General features: G+C 40.8%; 1 pseudogene; it reads right to left on the reverse strand.

The window, feature by feature from the left end:
- Window positions 1-7,383: 7,383 nt before the first annotated feature.
- On the reverse strand, window positions 7,384-8,455 carry LOC102272530 (cyclin-dependent kinase 4-like; annotated as a pseudogene).
- Window positions 8,456-9,731: the final 1,276 nt, after the last annotated feature.

Consider the following 9,731-nt stretch of genomic DNA (forward strand, 5'->3'; position numbering starts at 1 on the left):
TTTGGAGTCCTGCATGTCCGACAACAGAGGATGAGATGGTTGGATGGGATCACCGACACAATGAGTTTGAGTAAACTCTGGGAGTTGGTGATAGACAGGGAGGCCTGGCGTGCTGCAGTCCATGGTGTCACAAAGAGTCGGACATGACTGAGCGACTGAACCAAACTGTACGTGGAGTCCTGCTGTTGAGGCGGAAGTGATTCAGAGGCCTGGGACCTGAAGCCTGGTCTGGTGGCCAGGTTGGGGTTGGGTGGGGGTTGATGGGGTGCTGGTGGGGTGGGGCTGGATGTGGGGTGCTGGCTGGACCCAGGAATATTCCTGCAATTAGAATTTAAGCAGTTTAAGTAAACAAGAACTGGCTGTATGTAGGGATGACAAGCTAGAATGTGAAACACACAACTCTTAGAAAGGGCTACTTCATACTAACACTTCTAAGGAGAAAAATGTCTCGACATTCCACTTCTTCAAGGATCAAGCTTATTAGTCACTGCAGTGACCCAGCGAAAGTGCACCCTGAGGGCAAAGCAGGATTGAGAAAAGCAGGCACCATACTGTGCTTTGGACATTCTGGCCTTGGTATTTCAGGAAGGGTCTCTTGGGTCCATCCACCTCTTCAGCAAGTCCAGAGAAGTTTGGGGGGAGTCTCTCCTGGTTTTCAGGTTATTGATTGATGACCCCAATTTTGTTTGACAGTGTTTTAACATACATAGCACCCAGTTAAAAGACACTGAGTAGAACTTCCCTGGTGGTCTAGTGGTAAATAATCCACCTCCCAATGCATAGGACCCGGATTTGATCCCTGGTCTGGGAGGATACCACGTGCCTCGGAGCAACTAAGCCCGTGCAACACAAGTACTGCGCCTGTGCTCTAGAGCCTGTGCTCTGCAACAACAAACGATAGCCACAGCAATGAGAAGCCTGCACACAAGAAACTAGAAAGTCGCTTCTCCTTGCTACAACTAGAGAAGGCCCACATGCAGTAAAAAGAGGCTCAGCACAGCCAAAAAAAAAAAAGACTGAGTCCTCTGGACTGACCAAAAGAAGCATCAAAACACCAGTCTCCAACCATACCCCAGCCAAGTTTGTGTGGAGAATTCATAGCCCAATTGCTGCAAAAAGAGAAAGAGCCCAGCACAATGAAGACTTAGCATAGCCAAAAATAAATTTTAAAGATTATTAAAGAGAAAAAAAACTTTTAATGAGAAATGCACTCTTCTTTATAAAAATTTCTTTTCCATGCTTATGATGACAAAGCTTAAAATACTTATATGAGAAAAACTTGTTTACATCATAATATATAATACTTAAGTCAGTACTTCAATGTAATGGAATGTCAGATTACTATAGGATCACTTGACGGTAATTAGCAATTTACTTCTTGTTGAAAAACTGTAATATATTTTCTCTCATTTTTTGTTGTCTGTTTCTGAAAGATCTGTCAGTTGTGGACAACAAAGCACATTGTAAAATATAAAGTCTTAAGAAGACATTAGAATTTATTTTCACCAAAATTATCAACTTGGCAATATTTATAAATATTTCTATCTGTATTATGTGACTGAACTCAAGTTGTAAAGGAACTGTCTTTCTTTACATTTACAGGGCACCTACTATGTTCCCTGTAATTGTCTACGTGCATTTTAATGTTACAAAAGTCTCAAAATAATCCACTGACTTATGTATTTGTTAGTGTAAGGCAGGAAGGAAATGTAAATTAAACATTAAATCTGGGTCATAACATGTGGATTTAAAAAGTAACGCTAAGGGAAAACTATTGAAAAAAAAAAACAAAAGAAATAGGATGGCAGGATTTAAGAGATTACCACTGAAACATATATATTACCATATGTAAAAGAGCCAGTGGGAGTTTGATGAATGAGCGAGTGCTCTGGGACAATCTGGAGGAATACGGTGGTGAGAGAGGTGGGTTCAGGAGGGAGGGGACATATGTACGCCTATGGCCTATTCATGTTGATGTACAGCAAAAACCATCACGATATTGGAAAAAAAAAAAAAAACAGTTAAGTGATGGTGAGTTAGGCCTGAACACAGAATCAAAGCATTTCCACACCTAACACATTTGTGTAGTTTTCCTCCAGTTTGAATTTTCTGGGGGTCAAAAAGTTGATATATTTTACCACATTCTCTACATGTCTAAGTTTTCACTGCCGTATGGAGTCTCCGATGATCTGCAACGTCATTCCTTGTGACTGAAGGGTTTGCCACATAATAACATTTATGTGGTTTCTCTCCTGTATGAACTGCCTAATGTGCAGTTAATGCTGAACATGCACTAGAAACTGCCACATTCATTTCACTTGTATCTTTTCTATGCAGTATGAATTCTCTGAATTATAAGGCCTGAGCACTGACTAAAGGCTTTGCCACACTAACAACATTTGCACTAAAATGTTTCTCACAACTGTCACATTTCTAATGTTTCTCTCTAGTATGAATTCTCCAATGGTTTCTAAGTTTGTCATTTCAAATAAAGCACTAACCATATACATCATATTTATATGATTTCTCTCCTGTCTGAACTGCCTGATGATGAGTTATGGATGACTGTGCCTAAATGGTTTGTCAAAATTTTTATATTTCTGAGGTTCTCTCCAGTATGAATTCTCTGATGAACTGCAAGGTTTGCATTCACACTGAAAGCCCTGCCACATATACCTCATTTATATGGTTTCTCTCCAGTATGAACTCTCTGATGAATACCAAGTTTTCCAGTATGACTAAATGCCTTGCCATATACATCACATTTATATGGTTTCTCTCCAGTATGAAGTCTCTGATGAACAGTAAGGTTGGCAGTATGACTAAATGCCTTGTCACATACATTGCATTTGTATGGCTTCTCTCCAGTATGAATTCTCTGACGAAGTTCAAGTCTTGTAGTTTGATTAAAGGCCTTGCCACATACATCACATTTATATGGTTTCTCTCCAGTATGAATTCTCTGATGAACTGCAAGGCCTGTAGTTTGACTAAAGGCCTTGCCACACACATCACATTTATATGATTTCTGTCCAGTATGAACACTCCAATGAACAGCAAGGTTTGAACTTATTCTGAAAGCCTTTGCCACATACATCACATTGATATGGTTTCTCTCCAGTATGAAGTCTCTGATGAAGTCCCAGTTTTGCAGTCTGATTAAAAGCCTTGCCACATATATCGTATTTATATGGTTTCTCTCCAGTATGAACTCTCTGATGAGCAGCAAGGTTTGAACTTACACTGAAAGCCTTGGCACATATACCATAATTACATGGTTTCTCTCTAGTGTGAACTCTCTGATGAACAGCAAGGTTTCCAGTACAACTAAACACCTTGCCACACACATCACATTTATATGGTTTCTCTCCAGTATGAATTCTCCAATGAACTGCAAGGTTTGAAGTTTGACTAAAGGCTCTGCCACAAATATGATATTTATGTGGTTTCTCTCCCGTATGGAATCTCTGATGAACTGCAAGCTTTGCAGCTTCATTAAAGGCCATGCCACATATATCACATTTATATGGTTTCTCCCCAGTATGAAGTCTGCAATGAATAGTAAGGTTTGCAGTATGACTAAACGCCTTGTCACATACATTGCATTTATATGGCTTCTTTCCAGTATGAATTCTCTGATGAACTGCAAGGTTTGAAGTTTGACTAAAGGCCTTGCCACATACATCACATTTATATGGTTTCTCTCTCATATGATATCGCCAACGAATTACAAATTTTGCAGCTTGATTAAAGGCCTTGCCACATACATCACATTTATGTGGTTTCTCTCCAGTATAAATTCTCCAATGCATTGCAACTTTTGTGGTTTGATTAAAAGCCTTGTCGCACACATCGCATTTATATGGTTTTCCTCCTGTATGAATTCTTTGATGTCTAGTGAGTTCTGAGTCCTGAAGAAAGGTTATGTCATACTCATTACATTTGTAAGGTCTTTTCTTTTGTGGTTCATGGTCTGGTAACAGTTCTGAAGGATGCATAACAGCATTTTCATGTTTATGAGAAAAGCCTTTGCAGACATTACGAGTTCTCTGAGACAATAAACCTGAGGTGCTGACGTTTGTCACAACTTGACTACATTCAAAAATTATCCCTTCAGATTGTACCATCTGCAATTCATCCTGAGGTTGATCCGTGCCTTTCAAAAGATCTATTTCCTGCATCACTTCTACTATGATGATCTCTTCCATCAGTGAGGTTTTGTTATGGGATGTAGACAATCCTTTGTCATTTCTTTCATCATCTGTCCACAAACAATCAAAGTCATGTATATTTTCCTGGATCTTCCTGAGGCGAAAATCTTTGATTTCAAGGCTTTCAGCTCTTCCAAACATCACTCTTTGAAAAATTTCCCTTTTACCACTGTTTGCTTTTGCTTGTAATTTCTTGGTCATATGTATATGAGACATATCTATAAGACATAAAGAACCACAGGTATTCTATTAGTTACAATTCATAAATAAATTATTTCTTATCAAACACATGATATTATACCAAAAGTCATATCCATCCTGAACAGAATTACGAATCTTCGCAATGATGATCTTAAAACTATAGAACACTAAAGGAATAGAACTCTTTAAAAAAAGAGTGATCATATGTAATTCAAATTAACTTTAGGGTAATGTAGTTTCAAACACAGTCAGAAAACATTCATTTTATGCAAACTCATGTCAGTTTGCAAAGAAAACGTATTTTCCCACCATGACCTCAAAGCTCATCCTACTTTGTACTAAACACACTGCTGTCTCATAATTGAGGAGAAACTAATGGTATATTGTACACACTTTATGCATACTTATACATATTTAAATGGTAAAGAACATACAGGACTATAGAGGTGACTCAGTGGTAAAGAAACTGCCGGCCAGTGCAGAAGACACGGCACAGTGGGATATAATCCCTGGGTGGGAAAATCCCCTGGAGCAGGAAATTACAACCTAGTGCACTATTCTTGCCTGAAAAAAATTCCATGGATAGGAAAGCTTGGTGGGCTACAGTTCATGAGATCACAAAGTGTCAGACAGGACTGAGCAACTGAGCAAACAAGCATCAATCAGGCAACACATTGGAATGGTAAATAATGCGAAAGAAGCATTCTAATGAATAATGTAAAAAATAAATGGCAGTTAGTAACTGGTCAACAAATACTGCATTGAGAAAATAAAGAATTCTATTAATATATATATATATATATTTGCTGGACCATGTGGCTTATGAGATCTTGGTTCCCTGACCATGGATTAAATCCAGGCTCGCTGCAGTGAAACTCCTGAATCCTATCCACTGGACTGTCAGGGAATTCCTAAAATAATTTAAAAATAAAAAAATAAACACTTTTCTAAATACCTCTTAGAAATCTATCAGTAGATAGACATATAGGCATTTTATGATGTTAATAAGTGGTTCATGTCAGTTCTATTGTGTAATACAAAAAGACCGTCATTTTTAAAAAACAAAAAATAAGTGAAACATTCTCTGCTTATACAATAATCATTCAATACATCAACTCCCTATCTACACAGTAACCTAAACTCACCCAATTCATTGGCTCCAAGATATATGTAAAGGAACAAGCTTTGGGGCTGCCCTTGTGGCTCAGAGGTAAAGAATTCACCTGTTAGTGCAGGTAGGGCACACAGGTTTGATCCCTGATCCGGGAAATTCCCACATGCCTGAGAACAACTAAGCCTGTAGGCCACAAGTGATGATTCTGTGCTCTAGAGCTGGGGAGTCACAACTTCTGCGCAAACACACAGAGACCACGCACTGCAACAAGAGAATCCACTAGAATGAGAAGTCCATGCACTGTAACTAGAGGGTAGCCCTTGCTCGCTGCAAGTAGAGAAAAGCCCCTGAAGCAACAAAAACCCAGTGCAGCCAAAAACAAATAAATTTTAAATAAATTTTTAACATACTGTTATGAATATAAAGGAATGTGATTGGAAAACTTAGTTAACTAGAGTCAGAGACAACTCTCTTGGGAACGAAATGTAAAATAACAACATACAAGATGTAATGTAGACAAAGAGACATGTCACAATAAGCATGACAGGAAGTAAATATACCTTTTAAGCAAAAGTAACCTTTGAGGCAAACTCCCTGAGGTCCAGTAGTTAGGACCATGTGCTTCCACTGTAGGGGGCACAGATTCCATCATGAATGGGGAACTAGGAACCAGACTGCCATGTGGCACAGCAAAAAAATAATAATAGTAATAACCTAATTTTTTCTATAAAACACACAAGAGTCTATGCCCCCTAACAGCACTAATTACCACAGGAGGGGGACAAGGGGAAGTAAATCCCTTTGAAATAGCTCATCACATGCTACCCAAAGTCAAGCAACAAAATTGACAGGAGTCAAATGACAGATTGTTGCAGAACATATAAAGACCTTGCCTTCTGGGACCTGTTTTCTTGGAGTCCACTTTCCATGAAACCTCTCTCTTTAAACAAAAAAAAGCACTTTGTTCATTTAGAAACAGCCATCTGTAGGTCAGAAGTACTTTCCATTTTCCTTAATAAAATGTAATTTTGAGGTAGGAGTTGGAAGGCCTGCAGGTTGGACATCTACAGTCAGCTACCCTCCTCTTGCATGCCCTGAGATAAGAGATAGGTCGGCTCCGGTTGAGGAATTTACAGCCAACAAAAACAGGGTAAACAGGCAGTTTGTCTCTTAATTCAAGGGAACAGTCATGGCAAGGACAAATAAAGGAAAAAACCCTGTCTGATAAAGGAGACAGTACACAAGTGCAGAAAGGTGCCTTGGAGTTAAAAGTCAGAGGATCAGTCCAGGCCATGAGTTTTGCTCCTCTGAGAAGCCTTTACTTCAAGATCCAGGGTGTGCCTGTGTACCCAAGGGGAGGGTCCTGAGACAAATTAACCAGGGGGGACAAAGCAAGGTGATTGGCCCACATTCCTCATACCTTTCTTTCTAAAAACACACATCTTACTTTCCTTAAGCAACCATGAGCTGTCCGTTATATTAGCATTTTGTAGACTGATGAACATAAATACCAGTGATAATGTCAAAGAATATTTGCTTTCTTACAGAGAACATCTCAGGGTGGCATCAAACGTATTCATTAATAGTCCAAAATCTCTTTAGTTTGTCTGTAAGAGGAAATGAGTTTTCAGTAATCTGTGTTTCAGAATCTTATTTTATTTGGAAATGACCTAGATATTCAACGAACTTTCATCACTTAGTTTATTTATTTATTTATTTTGTTTGTTTTGTTTGTCCTGTATAAAAAAGGATCCCAATATAAAGGTATTTAGAAGGGGAGAACAAGGGACATATCCCTTGGTGTAAGGACACGGGATAAGCCTCAAAAAGAAGGGTGGGAGGGGAATATCATTAAGGCAGTAAAATATCCTCTGTAAAAAGTTGGAGGAGGAGTCTGCACAGCTTCAGAGGTGAAGGCAGAGGTTGCCTTCTCAGTGGTGGGGCTCTCCACTCAAGTGTTCAAAGGAAGGGAAATTTGGTGTCTCTCGCCTTGGTTCTGTTCCAGCCATTCTGTTGCTCACTCTGCGTCACCTTCTGCCTTGTGTAGATAAGACTGCTGCAGGGCTTGGAAGGCAGAGATTCGCTTGTGTGGGTTAAAAGTCAGCATCTCCAGCAGCAGCTGTGCTCCAGATTCCTCCAGCTCAGGGACCACCGACTGCACTGGGCGGGGCCCTCTGGGGGAAAAGGCTCCTTGGGGTAGAGAGACCTCTCGGGTCCAGTCATCCTCTGGGGGCAGTCCGATCAAGTCAAAGATTTTGCCTAACTGGTCAGCTTCAGAGTTTCCACAGAAGAGAGGCTTTCGACGAAACATCTCTGTGAAGATACAGCCAACGCTCCACATGTCCACGGGTGTTGCATATGTAGACTGCAAAAGAACTTCTGGAGCACGATACCAGACTGTAACAACCATAGGTGTAAGTGCCATCTGGTAGCTGTGGATTCTGGCCAGGCCAAAGGCAGCCAGCTTGACTGTCCCACCATTTGTCACCAGAATGTTTTCTGGCTTCAGGTCTCGGTGAACAATGCAGTTGGCATGAAGGAAATCCAGGCCTCTTGGAAACTGGTGCATCAGATCCTTTGTGATCTCCACTGGCAAGCCTGGTGGGGGTCCCTTGTCCAGATGTGTCCTTAGGTCTTGGTCCACATGCTCAAACACCAGGGTCAATTTGGTCTCCCGGTCAGTTCAGGCCGTTGCACAGACGTCCATGAGCCTGACAACATTGGGATGCTCAAAAGCCTCCAGACGCTGCAGTAAGGCCACCTCCCGAACAAAGCTGATGGGCAGGCCCCCGACAGCACCTCCTCCACTGGGGACTCTTACACTCCTGAGGGCCACAAAGTGGCCACTGTGGGGATCACGGGCCTTATACACTGTCCCATAGGCACCTACACCAATCTCAGCCACTGGCTCATATCAGGAGGTAGCCATTCTCAGACCAGAGGACCCTCGCCCCGAGTCAGGAGCTGCGTGGTCGGCCCGTTATCCAGATCCTGGAGCTGGTTCCTGCAGCGCCATACACTCGAGGTCTGTCCTAGGCAGCTGGACGCTATTGCCCCGACCATAGACACAGGCCACAGGCTAGAGCGGCCCCCTTTACCACCCCCACCCCTCACCATGTGACCAGCTGCCCCATCACTTAGTTTAGCACAACCCTAGAAACTCAGGTTATTCAAATCTGCAGAGATTATTTTAGACAGACATTTCTAAAGTATAATCATTCCTAACAGAGTTTATCTAAAATCTCCAATCGTATTTGCATTCTTTCCTTAAAAGTTTCTTCACTCGAGTTACTTTAAGTGTTGACAAACTTACTTAACATTAAACCTGGGTACATTAAAAGTATTAGACAATGTTGAAGACACAAGACATGTCTTAATTAGATTAGCAAACAAACATTAATACTAGATATTTAATATTGAATATTTCCCAGTTCACGTGAACCTGAAACTCATTTAGGTTAATTTCTCTTGTAATTGTTTGATTTGTAAGTGCTTACTGTTTTTTTTTTTCTTTTAACAAACAATTGAATTAGAGCTAATTTACAAATTAACCTCGGCAATATTATCCAAAAACAAAGACACACACTGAGACAAACATAAATGCACATCGACAGACATGAGAGCTTTCATACTTTCCTGCTTGAGATTTAAAATCTCTTTCACCTTTTTCTTCCCATCCCCTGCCCTGTGGTTTAAAATTCTAATTTGCCCAAGACTGAAATCCCTGGAAAAATGGGTTATGTATTTCCAGGACATGGCAAAGTTTGCACGCTATGCAGGGTCGATTCAGTCCTGTCCAACCCCCTGCAACCCTGTGGACTCTAGCCCACCAGGCTCCTCTGTCCATGATGGGACTCTCCAGGCAAGAATATTGGAGTGGGTTGCCATTCACTCCTCCAGGGGATCTTCCCTACCCAGGGGTCAAATCCACGTCTCCTGTGTCTCCCCCAGGGGCTCTCAGGTTCTTTACCACTAGAGTCATCTGGGAAGCCCTGGCAAAGGTTAACTTTCAGCTTTTTTTTTGGCAGGTCTTTTTTAACAAGCTTGCTGTTTTTAATTCCATATGTAAAAAGAACCAGTTTTGCACTTTCAAAGAAAAAAAAAATTTCATCTTAACCAGTTTTCTCCAGAGTCTAAACAATATCATGGCCATCCTGTGTCAAACAAGCTATCTTTCCTTTCTATAGTCATAGCTTTACGGCTAA

Source organism: Bos mutus, unplaced genomic scaffold (genome assembly GCF_027580195.1).
Source record: "Bos mutus isolate GX-2022 unplaced genomic scaffold, NWIPB_WYAK_1.1 CTG1450, whole genome shotgun sequence".
Lineage (NCBI taxonomy): Eukaryota > Metazoa > Chordata > Mammalia > Artiodactyla > Bovidae > Bos > Bos mutus.